The 14191-nt window shown below is 47.0% G+C and overlaps 1 long non-coding RNA gene across 1 annotated transcript in view; it reads left to right on the top strand.

Moving 5' to 3' along the window:
* The window catches only part of LOC147369043 (uncharacterized), a 75047-nt gene extending 61033 nt beyond the window's left edge, over positions 1-14014 (top strand). The window contains exons 2-4 of the long non-coding RNA XR_015167220.1: positions 3078-3205; positions 11154-12379; positions 13049-14014. This is a non-coding gene — a long non-coding RNA (uncharacterized LOC147369043). The remainder of the gene's footprint in view (positions 1-3077; positions 3206-11153; positions 12380-13048) is intronic.
* Positions 14015-14191: the final 177 nt, after the last annotated feature.

The raw sequence follows: 14191 nt of genomic DNA, 5'->3' as shown, positions 1-14191 counted from the left end.
AGGTTATTGATATTTCTCCCAGCAGTCTTGATTCCAGCTTGTTCTTCATCCAGCTCAACATTTTGCATGATGTACTCTACATATAAGTTAAATAAGCAGGGTGACAATGTACAGCCTTGACATACTCCTTTCCCAATTTGGAACCAGTCTGTTGTTCAGTAAATATTTGATGAGCAGAATGAACAGTTTGACGAGGGCATCTTTTCTTTAGATGGCAGAAACAGCCCTTTTTAGATGGACACATGTCATCTCTGCAGGAGCCGGATGTTCGGGGAGGGACTCACCTCCATTCTCCTCCCCTTCCTTAGGTCTCCTCTGGCCAAAAGGGCCAGAATTCCCAGGAGATGGCTAACGCCTCTCCTGATGGTCTGTTTCCTGTTACGAACTAAAGGAAACGATATACCATTGTGTTTGCCTTCTTTTTTCTCTCTTGGAGGACAGGAAGTTCAGAGCGAAGCCAGTGCTTCCTGATATAATTATTCTACAGACTGCCTCCTTCTTTTGCCTTTTTGCCTTCTTGGCTCTCACCTCCTGAGTTTAGTTGTAGAGGCTGCATGATTCTTTCATATCTGTGCTTTTCACTGAAAGCCGTGTCACATCCTTTTGGAAGCAGGTGGGACATAAATAATAAATGGGAGATGAGGACATGATACGGTGTTCGTATGTTGCTCCACGACAGCCTTGCTAACACCAGAGGTTTCCCACCCCATCTGTGGGTGTATGCTCCTGCCTTCCTCCAATGCACACCCTGGATTCTTGGTCACACTTGTGAGGCAGTGTCACTGCTTACATCATCCCTCACTGGAGTAAAGTCTGTTGACTTGTCTCTTCACTGGAGCACCTGTCACAAATTTCAGAGAATAGGTTCTGTGCATGCAAGGCATTGATCTTTTTTTTAAACAATATGTATGTATATATTTGGCTGTATTGTGTCTCAGTTGCAGCACGTGGAGTCTTTGTTTCATCATGAGGAATCTTTCACTGTGGCACGTGGGATCAGTAGTGGCCCTGTGGTATGTGGGGTCTGAGTTCCCTGACCAGGGATCAAATCTGCAAATCTTCTCCATTGCAAGGCAGGTTCTTAACCACCAAGTCACCTGGGACCACTGGATCTCCAGGGAAGGCCCCTGCATCCATCTTCTTGTGTTTTGTTTATTTTTTGTATTTTCTTGGGCTGTGCTGGGTCTTCATTCTACTTGGGCTTTTTTCTAGTTGTGGTGAGTGGCGGCTGCTCTCTAGTTGTGGTGTGACGGCTTCTCAGTGCAGTGGCTTCTCTTGTTGCGAAGCTTGGGCTTTAGGGCTGTAAGGGCTTCAGGAGTTGTGGCACATGGGCTCAGTAGTTGTGGTTCCTGGGCTCTGGAGCATAGACTCAAAAGTTGTGGTGCACGGGCCTAGCCGCTCCTTGGCATGTGGGATCCGCCCAACTTATGGATTGAACCTGTGTCTCCTGCATTGGCAAGTGGATTCTTTACCACTGAGCCACCAGGGAAGAAGCCCTCCTGCATCCATCTTTACTGTGGATGGATCTCCCTGACTTGCCTGCCATGTGGTTTGTAGGAGATTCTGAAAAGGTAGGGTGATTAGAAAAATATTACGCTTCAGAGTGACCACCTTTCATAGCATCTCTGCTGCTAAGTCACTTCAATCGTGTCCGACTCTGTGCAACCCCATAGACGGCAGCCCACCTGGCTTCCCCGTCCCTGGGATTCTCCAGACAAGAACACTAGAGTGGATTGCCATTTCCTTCTCCAATGCATGAAAGTGAAAAGTGAAAGTGAAGTCTCTCAGTCGTGTCCAACTCTTAGCGACCCCATGGACTGCACAGCCCACCAGGCTCCTCTGTCCATAGCATCTCTGGAAACACACAAAGACACACATGTACACACGTAATTTTACATACAACTTCAAGGGGGTCAGGAACTCTGGTTTAAAAACCCATTCTATACAGAATGGTTTCAATGGGATGTTGTTCCCGGTCAGAGATGGCTACATCATATGTAGGTGAATAAATACGTGGTAAATGCTGAGGAAAGGTTGACAAGAGAACGGTGTGATGGTTTTGCTTTACCTGCTTTAAAACTACCATAACTAATGCAGGCATAGTACTGACACGAATACAAAGATTGATGAATAGAAGAGAACAAGGAAAGAGATCCAGAAGACAGTGTATGATAAATATGATGACCACACTCTGGGTTCAATCACAGAAGCAGAACCACTATCAGTGACATGGAGTGGCAGTTGTCAAGAGAGGTGATATGACCCCAAGGTATGTTTGGCAATGTGTGGAGGCATTATTGTTTTTTTTTGGTAGCCGCAACTAAGGGACAAGTGCTACAGTGTGTAACAGAGGGCAGGGAGCTACCGATATCCCAATGCACAGGACAGCCTCACATAACACAGAGTTCTCCAACCCAGTGTTAATACCGTTGAAGTTGAGAAGCCCTGATATAAAGGATTTATTCTTTACTATAGGTTATACCTGGTACTTCTCAGGTGGCACTAGTGGTAGAGAATCCACCTGCCAGTGCAGGAAACCTAAGAGACATGGGTTCGACCCTTGGGTTGGAAAGATCCCCTGGAGGAGGGTGTAGCATGGCAACCCACTCCAGTATTCTTGCCTGGAGAATCCCATGGACAGAGGAGCCTGGCAGGCTACAGTCCATAGGCTCTCATAGAGTCAGACATGACTGAAGCAATTTAGCATGCACGCAGGGTGTACACTTAAAATTTTACCAGTATTCAGGGACACTAAAAGCAATGAACCTTTTTGCCCACAAGATCGACCCAACTTAAAAAGACAGAGACCTTACAAGGGTGGTTACGGTGTGGGGAGAAGGAGAACTACCTTTGTGATTGGTTGTTATGAGCTGAACATTTGTGTCCCCCCAAAGTTCCTGAACTGAACTGAAAGTTCCTATGTCAAAACCTTATGCCCCGTGATGTGGTAGTTTTAGAATATGGGGCCTTTGGGAAATAATTAGGGTTAGAAGGGCTCCAGATGAGTCTTCTCATCCAGGATTCATGTTCTTGTCAGGGTCACCAGCGAGCTGTGCCCTCTCTCTGCTCTCTGCCAGGTGCGCCTATAACACGGAGCTGGAGGTCAGCACCGGAAGAGGCTCCTCATCAGAACCTGATCATTCTGGCACCTGATCTGTTATTTATAAGCCACCTAAATTACAGTATTTTGTTATAGCACCCCAAGGTAAGACATTAGTGTTATTGTGAATTAGAGGCTCATTTCTGAGTAATTTTTAGAAATAATCATTAATACCAAAATACGCACAACTTTTAATATAGGCTTCCCTGGTAGCTCAGCTGGGAAAGAATCTGCCTGCAGTATGGGAGACCTGGGTTCGATCCCTGGATTGGGAAGATCCACTGGAGAAGGGGTAGGCTACCCACTCCAGTATTCTTGGACTTCCCTGGTGGCTCAGCTGGTAAAGAATCCGCCTGCAGTGTGGGAGATCTGGGTTTGATCCCTGGGTTGGGAAGATCCCCTGGAGAAGGGAAAGGCTACCCATGGTCACAAAGAGTCAGACTCAATTGAGCAACTTTCACTTTTAAAATAGTAACCCAATTTCTGGGAATCTAATAAATCAAAATAATGTCAATTTTTAATGATAGAGCTTCCAGTTTATGTATTTTAGCCTTGTTGACATGGGAACAAGTAAATACATATTGCGATCTACCAAGTTTAAAATATTGTGAAGTCCAATATCACTATTCACTTGGAGATCTAGTGAATGTAATTACTGCGATTAGCAGTATATAGATGGAGAAGGCAATGGCACCCCACTCCACTACTCTTGCCTGGAAAATTCCATGGATGGAGGAGCCTGGTAGGCTGCAGTCCATGGGGTCGCTCAGAGTCGGACACGACTGAGCGACTTCACTTTCACTTTTCACCTTCATGCATTGGAGGAGGAAATGGCAACCCACTCCAGTGTTCTTGCCTGGAGAATACCAGGAACGGGGGAGGCTGGTGGGCTGCCGTCTATGGGGTCGCACAGAGTCGGACACGACTGAAGCGACTTAGCAGCAGCCGCAGTATATGGATAGTGGAAATATAGATAGATTCCATATTTGAAAAGAATCCTGCCAAAGAGATAGTATGTGAGAGCGCATGTCAGATTGTTAACACCGGTTACAATGTATGTGTGGGTGTGTGCATGTGTGTGTGTGTGTATGTGTGTATACAAGAGGAAGAGGCTGCCAAGGGAAAAACAGTATTGTGTGTAGACATTGACTGTGTAATGCGTGCTGACTTCAGAGACCTAAGCATCTGAAGAAATGTGTCTGTCTTAGATTTGAAGACTTGTGTGCTTGCGGATTTCTCCATGAGCTTTATTCTGCTGGGCCTTTGTTAAGACATGCTGTCTCTTTCTCATGGAACAACCCCTCTATGCCACCACTGTGAGATCCAACTGTCAGCCCCACTCACTCAGCTCATTCCTACTCATCTTTGAAGACCCAGCTTGGGGGCCACCTCCTCCAGGAAGCCCTCTCGAAGCCCCCTCCAGCCCCACAATCCGGGTGGGGGCCCCTCCTCTGGTCTCTCCTTGGGCCCCACATCACCAGATCTTGCCCACTTTTCCAGCCACTAGAATAGCAGCCAGAGAGTGATGTGTAATCAGTGTTTGCTCACTAATGAATCAGTTTCAGATTTTCTGACAGATGTTTTGGGGAAAGGCCTCTGTTTCCATGTGGTCATTAGAATTAGGCCTCAATGCTTGTCAACCTAACACTAAAGCAGAGTGAGGCCTAGCCAAGAGGAGAGACTTTATTATTCAATGTCCCATCCCTCCCCTACTGGCCCCCATCTCTGAATACCAGGCACTTGTTGAGAATCTCCCTCTTCATCTGATATCTGGGGCTCTGATATCCCTGGAAAACTCTATTTCCGTTTTTAACATTTAAAGAGTAAAAACATACCGAGCACCTGTGGAGTCCCATTAACCACATGGGATGTCATGTTTGTTCAAACACAACCAGGGCCCAGAGACTGCTTACAGCATTGCCACTCAGCCTTCACACGCAGAGTCGGGATGTTAGAGCAAGCCCAACGAACTTGTATTTACAGTCAAAACAGACCCTCAAAAAGGCTAAGGAAAATCCAGCAGTCCCTACCCGTGTCTGAAACCTCAGGGCCATGCAAAAATCATAGGACAAAGGCCCCTGTCCTCTGATCCCCCCGTGCAGCAAGGCAAGGGGGGATAGATGGATGCTGTTTATTGGAAATTGTTGTGTGCCAGCATTTTCTTAAATTATCTGATTTAATTCTTTCCTAAAAACTTACTTTTTAAAAATGAGGAAATTTGGGCTCAGAAAGGCTGAGTAATTTTCCCCAAACTTAAAAATAATGATCATCGAACTGCAAAATCAGACTATGCTCCTTCCTTCTATCCTTAGATGGTACCCAAGACATTCTTCAGTGGGCAGCTAACTCCCAAATCAGCACAGAGGCTCCAGGGAATGCAGCAAGGCTCTGATCTGGCCGGAGAGGATGGCTGCTGGGCCTCCACTGACACGGGCCTCCCCAGCTGTGGGCTTCAGCCATGAGTCCCAAGGCTGAGACTCAGAGAGTGTGGTCAATCTTGCCAAGTGTTTGAATCCAGAAGTCATGTGCGTTGGGGGCTCATGTGCCTTTGTGGCGTGCCCGCTTTAGATCTGTGTGAAGAGAGTCAGAGATTGGCAGGGCAATCTCTGCCAATAAACTAAGACGGGGCACCAGAGACTGAGGGGCCCCTGAGACACAGAGAGCACCCTGCTTCTTGACTTTCTAGTTTTGGGGACTGGGCCTTCATGTGGACCAATGAACGCTTGCACCTGGGATTTGTGATACCCTCCTATCCTATTAACAAACTCCTGCTTTACTTAATTGACTCTATGTCATTTGGGGCTTCCCAGGTGGCACAGTGGTAAAGAATCTGCCTGCCAATGCAGGAGACATGAATTTGATCCTGGCTTGGGAAGATCCCCTGGGAAGGAAATGGCAACCCACGGACAGAGAAGCCTGGCCGGCTACAGTCCATGAGGCCTCAAAAAGTCAGACACTACTGAGCACTAAGCACAGCCCAGTATGGGCAGGATTCTTGCCTGGAAAATCCCACAGACAGAGGAACCTGGTGGATGACAGTCCATGGGGTCACAAAGAGTTGGGCACAACCTAGTGGCTAAACAACAATGACGGCTACATGTCATGTTAGTTTGGTCCCCAAGTTGTATGCTTTGTCCAGAAGGCTCAGTGTCCCAGCCCCACGATTCAGCAAAGCTGACTAGACACTGCCCTTATTCAACATGCCTTCCAAGAGGCCTTCCAGGATGATACAGCTGACTGACGCAGCCCGTAGGCCCACTTGCTGTAGATGGAGGGCTCATATAGTGGCTTCTTCTTCCTGTTTCACCACGTGTACCAGCACATGCTCTCCCCTTCAAACTGCACTTATCCTAGACTTTATAGCACAGGAGTATTTTACTGTCGACATCTGAAGCCACTGGCAGCTGTGGAGGTACATCACAGTGATGGACTTTCAAGGGTGCATCTGGTGATGTTCCTTTTGTTCAGGCATCAGTGCCGACTACGGAGAACGTCCTTCTCCTTGAGATTCTGGGAAGAAGGCTTTGGTCTAGCTTGGGTCACCTGTCTACCTCCTGGTTGCTGTTGGTGTTCAGTTGCCTAGTCGTCCGACTCTTTGCGACCCCATGGACCACAGCACACCAGGCCTCCCCGTCCCTCACCATTTCCCGGAGTTTGCCCAAGTTCATGTTCATTGCGTCAGTGATGCCATCCAACCATCTCATCCTCTGATGCCCTCTTCTCCTTCTGCCCTACAGTCTTTCCCATCAGGGTCTTTTCCAATGAGTTGGCCATCCTCTTGTTTAGAGGAGGACAAACAACCTTAACGTATGGTCCCATCAAGACCATTACAAAGGGGGCATTAGCTCTCCAAAGGAAAGTAGGATGCTATTATCAGAAAAAAAAAAAAGAAGCAAACAAGCAGGACGTCTAAATGTCTACACTACCCAAGGCTACCGTGTGTGGCCTCCATTCACTTGCACCTGCCTCTTCCATGTATGAAGGCAGATGGGAGGGCTGCTTTGTCCTCTGCCCATGTATCCCCATAAGCTCTATTAAAATCAAATTTCCCACCTTCAAATGAGGTTCTTGGGTCAGGAGGAGCCCCTGGAGAAGGAAATGGCAACCTACTCCAGTATTCTTGCCTGGAGAATCCCATGGATGGAGGAGCCTGGTGGGCTAGAGTCAGTAGGATCACAGAGAGTCGGATATGACTGAAGTGAGTGAGCAATGTGGTTCTTTATATTTACTATAAACCAATTCAATCTGCATTTAAAAATTATAGAGTGGGGTTGTAGGGTCCCCTCTGGGGCCTGCCATGTCTTTTAGCATGAGTTGAGTCCCATGAAATCTTAAGGATAAGCATTGTGCATGTCGGCTTGCTTTTGTTGAGCATCCTACAGTTTCTTATCTTAGTGAAAAGGCCTCAGATTCTGGGTCCTTCCCTTTCCCTGGGGAAGCCGTCACACTATCCTGTTTGCAAAGGCAGTTACTCTGTGTGTGGATGATCCTCAAGACTCTCGCACTAGTCCTCCTCAAAGATCCTGAAAGGGAAACAGTCGTGTTGTTTTCAGCTTGAAGAGGTTTCCTCCCAGAGTGTCACCCTTACCCCGACTCAGGGGATGTGAAGAAAGTTGGGGTGTAGGTGGCCCGCTGATGCTGGAAGGGGCTCCACCAGCACCCACCATCCCCCTGCCCCACTGCCTTCTCTGGGCTCTCTGCAGGTCTTTGAAGGAGGCACTGGGGTGAGGGCACCCCTAAGTGAGGAAGTTCTTATGAGGCTGCATCCCCTTCTCCCCTTTGCCCACCCACAAAAAGATCCGAAACTTCTTTAAGCCAACATTTTTGCCTCCAGTTTTTGAATAAGTGAAACTTGAAGCTTTGATACCTTATTTATTTTAAAATCAAATGTAACTCCTTCCCACACAGCCCAGATGTTCCTTCACTTTTCCTATTTTGACTTCCGCTTGACATGAGTGATGACTGATGGAAATGAGGGCCAGCGAAGGTGTCATTGCAAACCACCCCATGCCCCTTGAAAGGCTCCTGACCTGTGGATTCTCCCAACTCTTCACCCAGAGCTTCTTTGCCTCCTCAAGACCCTGGTTGATCTTGTGTCTGAACTTGGGAAATGTGTGAGCCTGCTAATTCAGGCTCACTCTGTCAGCTTGCCTATGCTGGCACATCAGAGAGACGGATGAAGAGCCAGAGTAAAAATGAACCTAAAATAAATGGTATTTGAAGACCTTGAAACAGATTAATTTAGATGTGATTTGAAAAAGAGTGGGTTGGCTTTCCCCTCTGCTTAATTTCTTAGTTGGGATTTGGAGATTTTCTTTTTTTAATGGTAGAGCAAAAGATTCAAGTTCTATCCCTTTAATTTCTTCACATTGCTGCAGAGAGTAATGAAGGCTCAACTTGGCTCAAATATTTTTCCTTTGTGTAGAGCGGGCACTCAGTTAATGAGAGGACTCTTGGGCTTCTGGGTATGAGAGAGCTTGTTCTACCCTCCTAGCCCCCACTGCAGAGAGAGGAAGAGGCAGATATTAAACACGGCTCAAAAAAAAAAAAAAAAAAAAAAAAAGTAAAGAAGAGCCCTGGTCCTTGAACTACCTCTAAAAGATATCCTATTACATTTTTTTCAGTGTTTCCTAGGAAACCAGTTCAGTGTAAAAACGTATTCTTTGTCTTCTGCTCTTTGCAAAATTGTTTGAACCATCATATCTCATAAAAGGTTGCTCTACCAGCAATTTGAACAGCATTTAAAAAAAAAAAAGCTTAATCTGCAGTTTGCTGCACCAATGAAGGTGATACACCTTTATCAAAGGCTTGAATGCTTCAGATTGTATTTGCTGAAAACGGATAAGATTATGCCATTATTTCTGAAGTGTCTGTGGAATCAAATCTCGTTGTCTTTTCCCCTCCAAATCATGTCTCCCAACCCCTCCGCCCGCCCCCCACCCCCAGACTCTAGTTGCTTTAAAAAAAAAAACAAACTCTACGATGGTTTTAGGAGATTCTTCTCACTACTTACATAGAACATCAAAAAAGAGAAGCGAACCTGCCTCCTTTCTTCATGCCATCCTTTCTTCCTCTCCCATCATCTTTCCCTCCCTCCCTCTCCCGCCTCCTTCTCCCCAGTATTCAGCATGCATGTGCTTGGTGTCCACGGCTGACGTGCTTGTGTGTCTCAGGGTCATCACCGGCTCACTGTCCCCTCATGCCCACTCTGCCATCTGGGGTAATCTCTGATTTCTATTCCGCTATCACTGCGTGACTAGTTCTTACTGTGATTTTGCAGACAATGTAAGTATTTGAGTGGGTACTGGGGTGGGGCTCTCATGAGGCTCCTGGGTTTAGGCTATTAGAAGATTTGTTTGTTTTGGACATGTGAAATTGCAGTTGCTAACTTCATCTCACACGCAAAAGCCCTTTGGAAAATAGGACCAGTGTCCCCGCAGCACTGGCGTGGGCGTGAGCATATGGTGTAGCTGCGGGATGGGCTGCTCAGTGTTGTCTGTACTGTTGGAAGAGTGTTGCTGAGGGATTAGTCTGACTCCCATCCCTTGTGTCATTAATCACTTAGCTTCCTGCAGAGTTGGCTGTCTCTTGGTGTCTGATGTGTGTGTGTAAGTCGCTCAGTCATGTCCGATTCTTTGCGACCCCACTGACTGTAGCCCGCCAGGCTTCTCTGTCCATGGGATTCTCCAGGCAAGAATACTGGAGTGAGTTGCTGTGTCCTCCTCTAGGGGATCTTTGTGACCCAGGGATCGAACCCAGGTCTTCTGCATTGCAGGTGGATTCTTTACCATCTGAGCCACCAGAGAAGCCCAAGAATACTGGAGTGGGTAGCCTGTCCCTTCCCAGGAATCAAACTGGGTTCTCCTGCATTGCAGGTGGATTATTTTTACTAACCGAGCTACCCAGGAAGCCCTGGTGTCTGATAAGCACTCTTTAATCATGTTAGAAAAGAATCTCCTAGCCCACCTCACCTAATAAGACATAAGATAATTAAAAGCACTGGCTATGGGGGTCATCGACCTATCGCCAGCTCAGTGAGTACGGAGGTTCTTTAATTTGTTTGTGCTTCACTTAGCTTATCTGTCATATGGCACTGACAAAGGCAGGGTTCTTGTGAGGATTCAGTGAGCTAAAGTTGGGAAAACACATAACCCAGGATCTGGTACCTGGTGAGTGTGTAATCAGTGCTACTGCTGTTATGACAACCGTGGCAACTGCTAGCAGTAACTTTGTTCCTGCGTGGATGTGTGTGGAGACTCAACTCTTACTGTCTTATCTCTGATGATAACTTAGTTTAGCAAATAATTTCTTGTGTACCCCCAATTTATCAGGCTCAATTGTCAACTGTGGACTTACAAAGGTGAAAAAGATTCAGTTCCTGCCCTTTGGTGTGTTAACCGTCTAATGGAGAAGTAAATCTTTCCAATGGGTTTGTGGTACAAATGAGAAGCTTGTATGTACAGGCTGCCTTGGGGGACAAGAGAAGGAAAGCCCACTTTTGCGTGAGAACTCAGAGAAGGCTTGGTGGATGCATGGTACCTAAACCAAGTGCTGATGTAGCAATTCATGGTTGATTACATCTCATTTCCCCCTGGTCTTAGTTGTGGCATGTGGGATCTAGTTCCCTGACTAGGGATTGAACCCGGGCCTGTTGAATTGGGAGCACAGAGTCTTAGCCACTAGACCACCAGGGAAGTCCCTTCTTCTTTTTTAAGGTCCCAGCACACTTCTGAGTTTTCGCTGAGCACAAGCCTCTGAAGTCTACATTTCCTAGTTGCCATCACTTGTGTTGCTCTGCAGTTACATTCCTGTCCCTGGGATGTGCTGAAGAGTTCCTTGCAACTATTGGGATGAGCTCTTAAAAATGGCTGGGAATGCTCCAGCGTGCCTTCTACTCTCCTGTGCTCTTCCTGTTGACTGAGAAAACGGCACAATTAGAAGAGCTTCTCAGATCCAAAGAAAGACAGAGCATGTTGAAAATTGCAGAGCTGCTGGATCGTGTGTTTGGGGGCTTTTATATGAGAGTGAAATGAACTTCTGTCTTTTTTTTCAGCCTCCAAGTTCAGCTGTTACTTTTTTTCAGAAGTTAAATCCGTACTTCACAGCGTATGGTGTCAGGCAGTGAATTAGGAATTGGGACACCTGCTTCCTGCCCTCAGCTCTAGACACGGACAAGCAGTGTATTATTGAGCCACCACTTATGATTTCATCTTCTCCAACAGAAGGATGTCGAACTATATCTTTCAGCACCACGAGATACATGATAATGACTCTCACTGATATTTCTGGTATAATGCTTTACAGGGGTAACAAAGCAGTTTTTCCCTTGAAAAAAATGTCACAAACCCTTGGGATGTGGCACAGGGATGGGCTGGGGACTGAGTGAGCAGTTCTTCCATCCAGGCCAACTGGAGCTGAGATTGGAAATGCTTTAGACCTGGACAGGGCAGCACTGGAGGTGTGCTCAGGGAATGAGGCTATGAGGGTGTTGGAAGAAAGTACAAGACTCATTGGAAAAGACCCTGATGCTGGGAAAGATTGAAGACAGGAGGAGAAGGGGACGACAGAGGATGAGATGGTTGGATGGCATCACTGACTTGACAGACCTGAGTTTGAGCAAGCTCCAGGAGTTGGTGATGGACAGGGAAGCCTGGCATGCTGCAGTCTGTGGGGTCGCAAAGAGTTGGATACGACTGAGCAACTGAACAACAACAAGTCACCATAGCGGACAGGTGGTCCAGGGCCACCAGGCATCATAGGATGCCATGAACATTGCCTCAACACCCAAGGCTGTGAGTGAACTTGCAGCTGTGTTCCTTGCAGTGCATTCTGGAGCCTATTCTGGAGGCCAGGCTGTCTAGCCCAGAGACTGCACTGGGGCCAAGCAGAGAGGAAGAGTCTTGGGAGCAGCAAAGGCAGGATTCAGTGATAGGACTACCAGTTCTCCCCAGCCAGCCATCTAGGAACGGAGGAGGAGAACAGCATTGCAGGCTGGGGAGCCCCTGGCCTCTGAGCAGGCGTCATGTGGCTGAGATGGCTGCATCAGTAAGAAAGAGCCTGGGCTCTCTTGGGCCAGGCAGGGCTTTTGTTTAACCAGGTCCGGCTGGCTGCTTTTGTTTTCAGATAAGTAGTGTTTAGGGGAGAGAGAAAAAAGAGACGTTTCCATTATCAGCAGGATGGGGACTCAAAGTCATTTATTTAATCAGAAGATTTAAAGGACTAGGATCTCATTTTGGATGCCAAGTTGGGGAAGAAGAATGCAGTAGGATTTCGCGTTTTGTAAGTACCAGTAAACATTCACCTTGGGTGACTTTAACACGCTCCTGCAAAGTAGACAGGGGCACCATCATTGTCCACTTCGAAGATGGGAAAGGGAAGATGCCAAGAGTTTGAATGACCACCCCACAACTGGGGAGGCTGGCTCAGAGTAGGCCCACAGACTTACAGTGCGAGGCGCTTTCTTCTCAGCTGCTTTGCCTTGTGAGAAGTGAGAACTCTAAGTCACCAAATGAGGGCTGACTGTCCCTAAAAGCCCCCAGGGGCTGGCCTTTGTGGGGCATCTCATCCTCCTGACACCACCCCTACTGAGCCCTGCTCTGTCCCTGGGCCCAGGCTCTTCAGCTGCTCTGGCCAGGTAATTAGAGAGGATCTTTTTGGGTCACTCTTTCCTGAGGACAAAACAAGCCCTTTGGTTTCTCAATTAGAAAGCTCAACAGATTGAGTGACAAGGAAAAGTTTTTGATCTTGCTATTACAGTCACCTAATTAAAATGAGAGGCAGATGTTCTAACACCTAGTAATTTTCGCCTCACTTTACTCTGGCTCCAATTACAGCCCTTCCCTACTGACTTACACTGTTTAAATTACAAAGTCAGAAGGAAATATGAGTATTTACCTGTTTCTATTCATTCATGTAAGTCTAACACGTTATCTTTTCTCCCCAAGACAGAAATGTGATCACAGGCCTTCTCCCTGGAAGCAGAGAGGGACACATCTTTGGTTCTTAAAATTAAACACCAATAAGAATTTGAATCAGCCCGCACCTAGTCAGACTTCTATGGACAACTTTATTTCACAAAAGAAATGTACTCTTTCCCCAGGAATGGAGGAGGCATGTCTTCACAACAACTGCAGCCCGTATTGTCCTGGAATACACACTTTGGAATAGAAAACTTCCTTGACAAAGTCAACCAGTTATTGATTCAGACCCTTTAGATCAGGGAAAGTTAATTGCTTCAAAGGTCATTCTGTTTTTTGAGTACATAATTAAGTAAACAGCACCCCGCAGCAGTTGGAATTATGTATATATTTTGTACCAGAGCTACCAAAGGCGGTGCCAGCCAAGCCTTCGTCTTTATTGAAAGCATAGTTGTGTACTGAGAAAAGGCTTGTGGGCTGGGAACAGGGTTTTAACTGGTAAACAAATAAATAGCAAGCCATCAACCAAGCAGAAAGAGAACAGTGGGGTAAAGAAGGGTGATTTTCCTCTCCCTCCAAGTGGAATCTGTCTGAGGTTATGAGTCAGGAGGTGAGTGAAGATGCCGGCTTCTTCAGAGTGCTGGAGAACAGCCTTGCATGGTGACTGGCTGGGTCACGCTGCCCCCAGGGCAGGAGGGAGGCCAGCCACCCGTTCCGGACGAGATGGGCCTGACCCTGTGCACCACGTACCCTATGAACTCCAGGTGGCCATGGGCAGTGATGTGACAGAGGAAGATGGGTACCTGGGTGGAGGCCATCTCTGTCTTCTGTCTCCTATTGGGAGAATTGTCTAGGTGCTCAACTGAATCATCCCACCACTGACATCAGAGATGGAGTCAAATTGTTTAGCTGATATCCATACTGCCAAAGTGGCCAAAGGGGCTTACGTGAGAAGTCAACAGGGATATTTCTTTTTTTAAAGAAAACCATTTATTTATTTTTTTGTTTAGTCTGGGTCTTAATTGCGTCATGCGTGCATGCTAAGTCGCTTCAGTCATATCGGACTCTGTGCTACCTTATGGACCACAGCCCGCCAGGCTCCTCTGTCCATGGGATTCTCCAGGCAGGAATACTGGACTGGGTTGCCATGCCCTCTTCCAGGGGATCTTCCTGA

This window comes from Bos grunniens, chromosome 7 (assembly GCF_055505025.1).
Source record: "Bos grunniens cultivar Pamir isolate PY7600 chromosome 7, Bosgru_T2T1.0, whole genome shotgun sequence".
Taxonomy (NCBI): Eukaryota; Metazoa; Chordata; class Mammalia; order Artiodactyla; family Bovidae; genus Bos; species Bos grunniens.
This window is presented reverse-complemented; position numbering and strand designations above follow the sequence as displayed.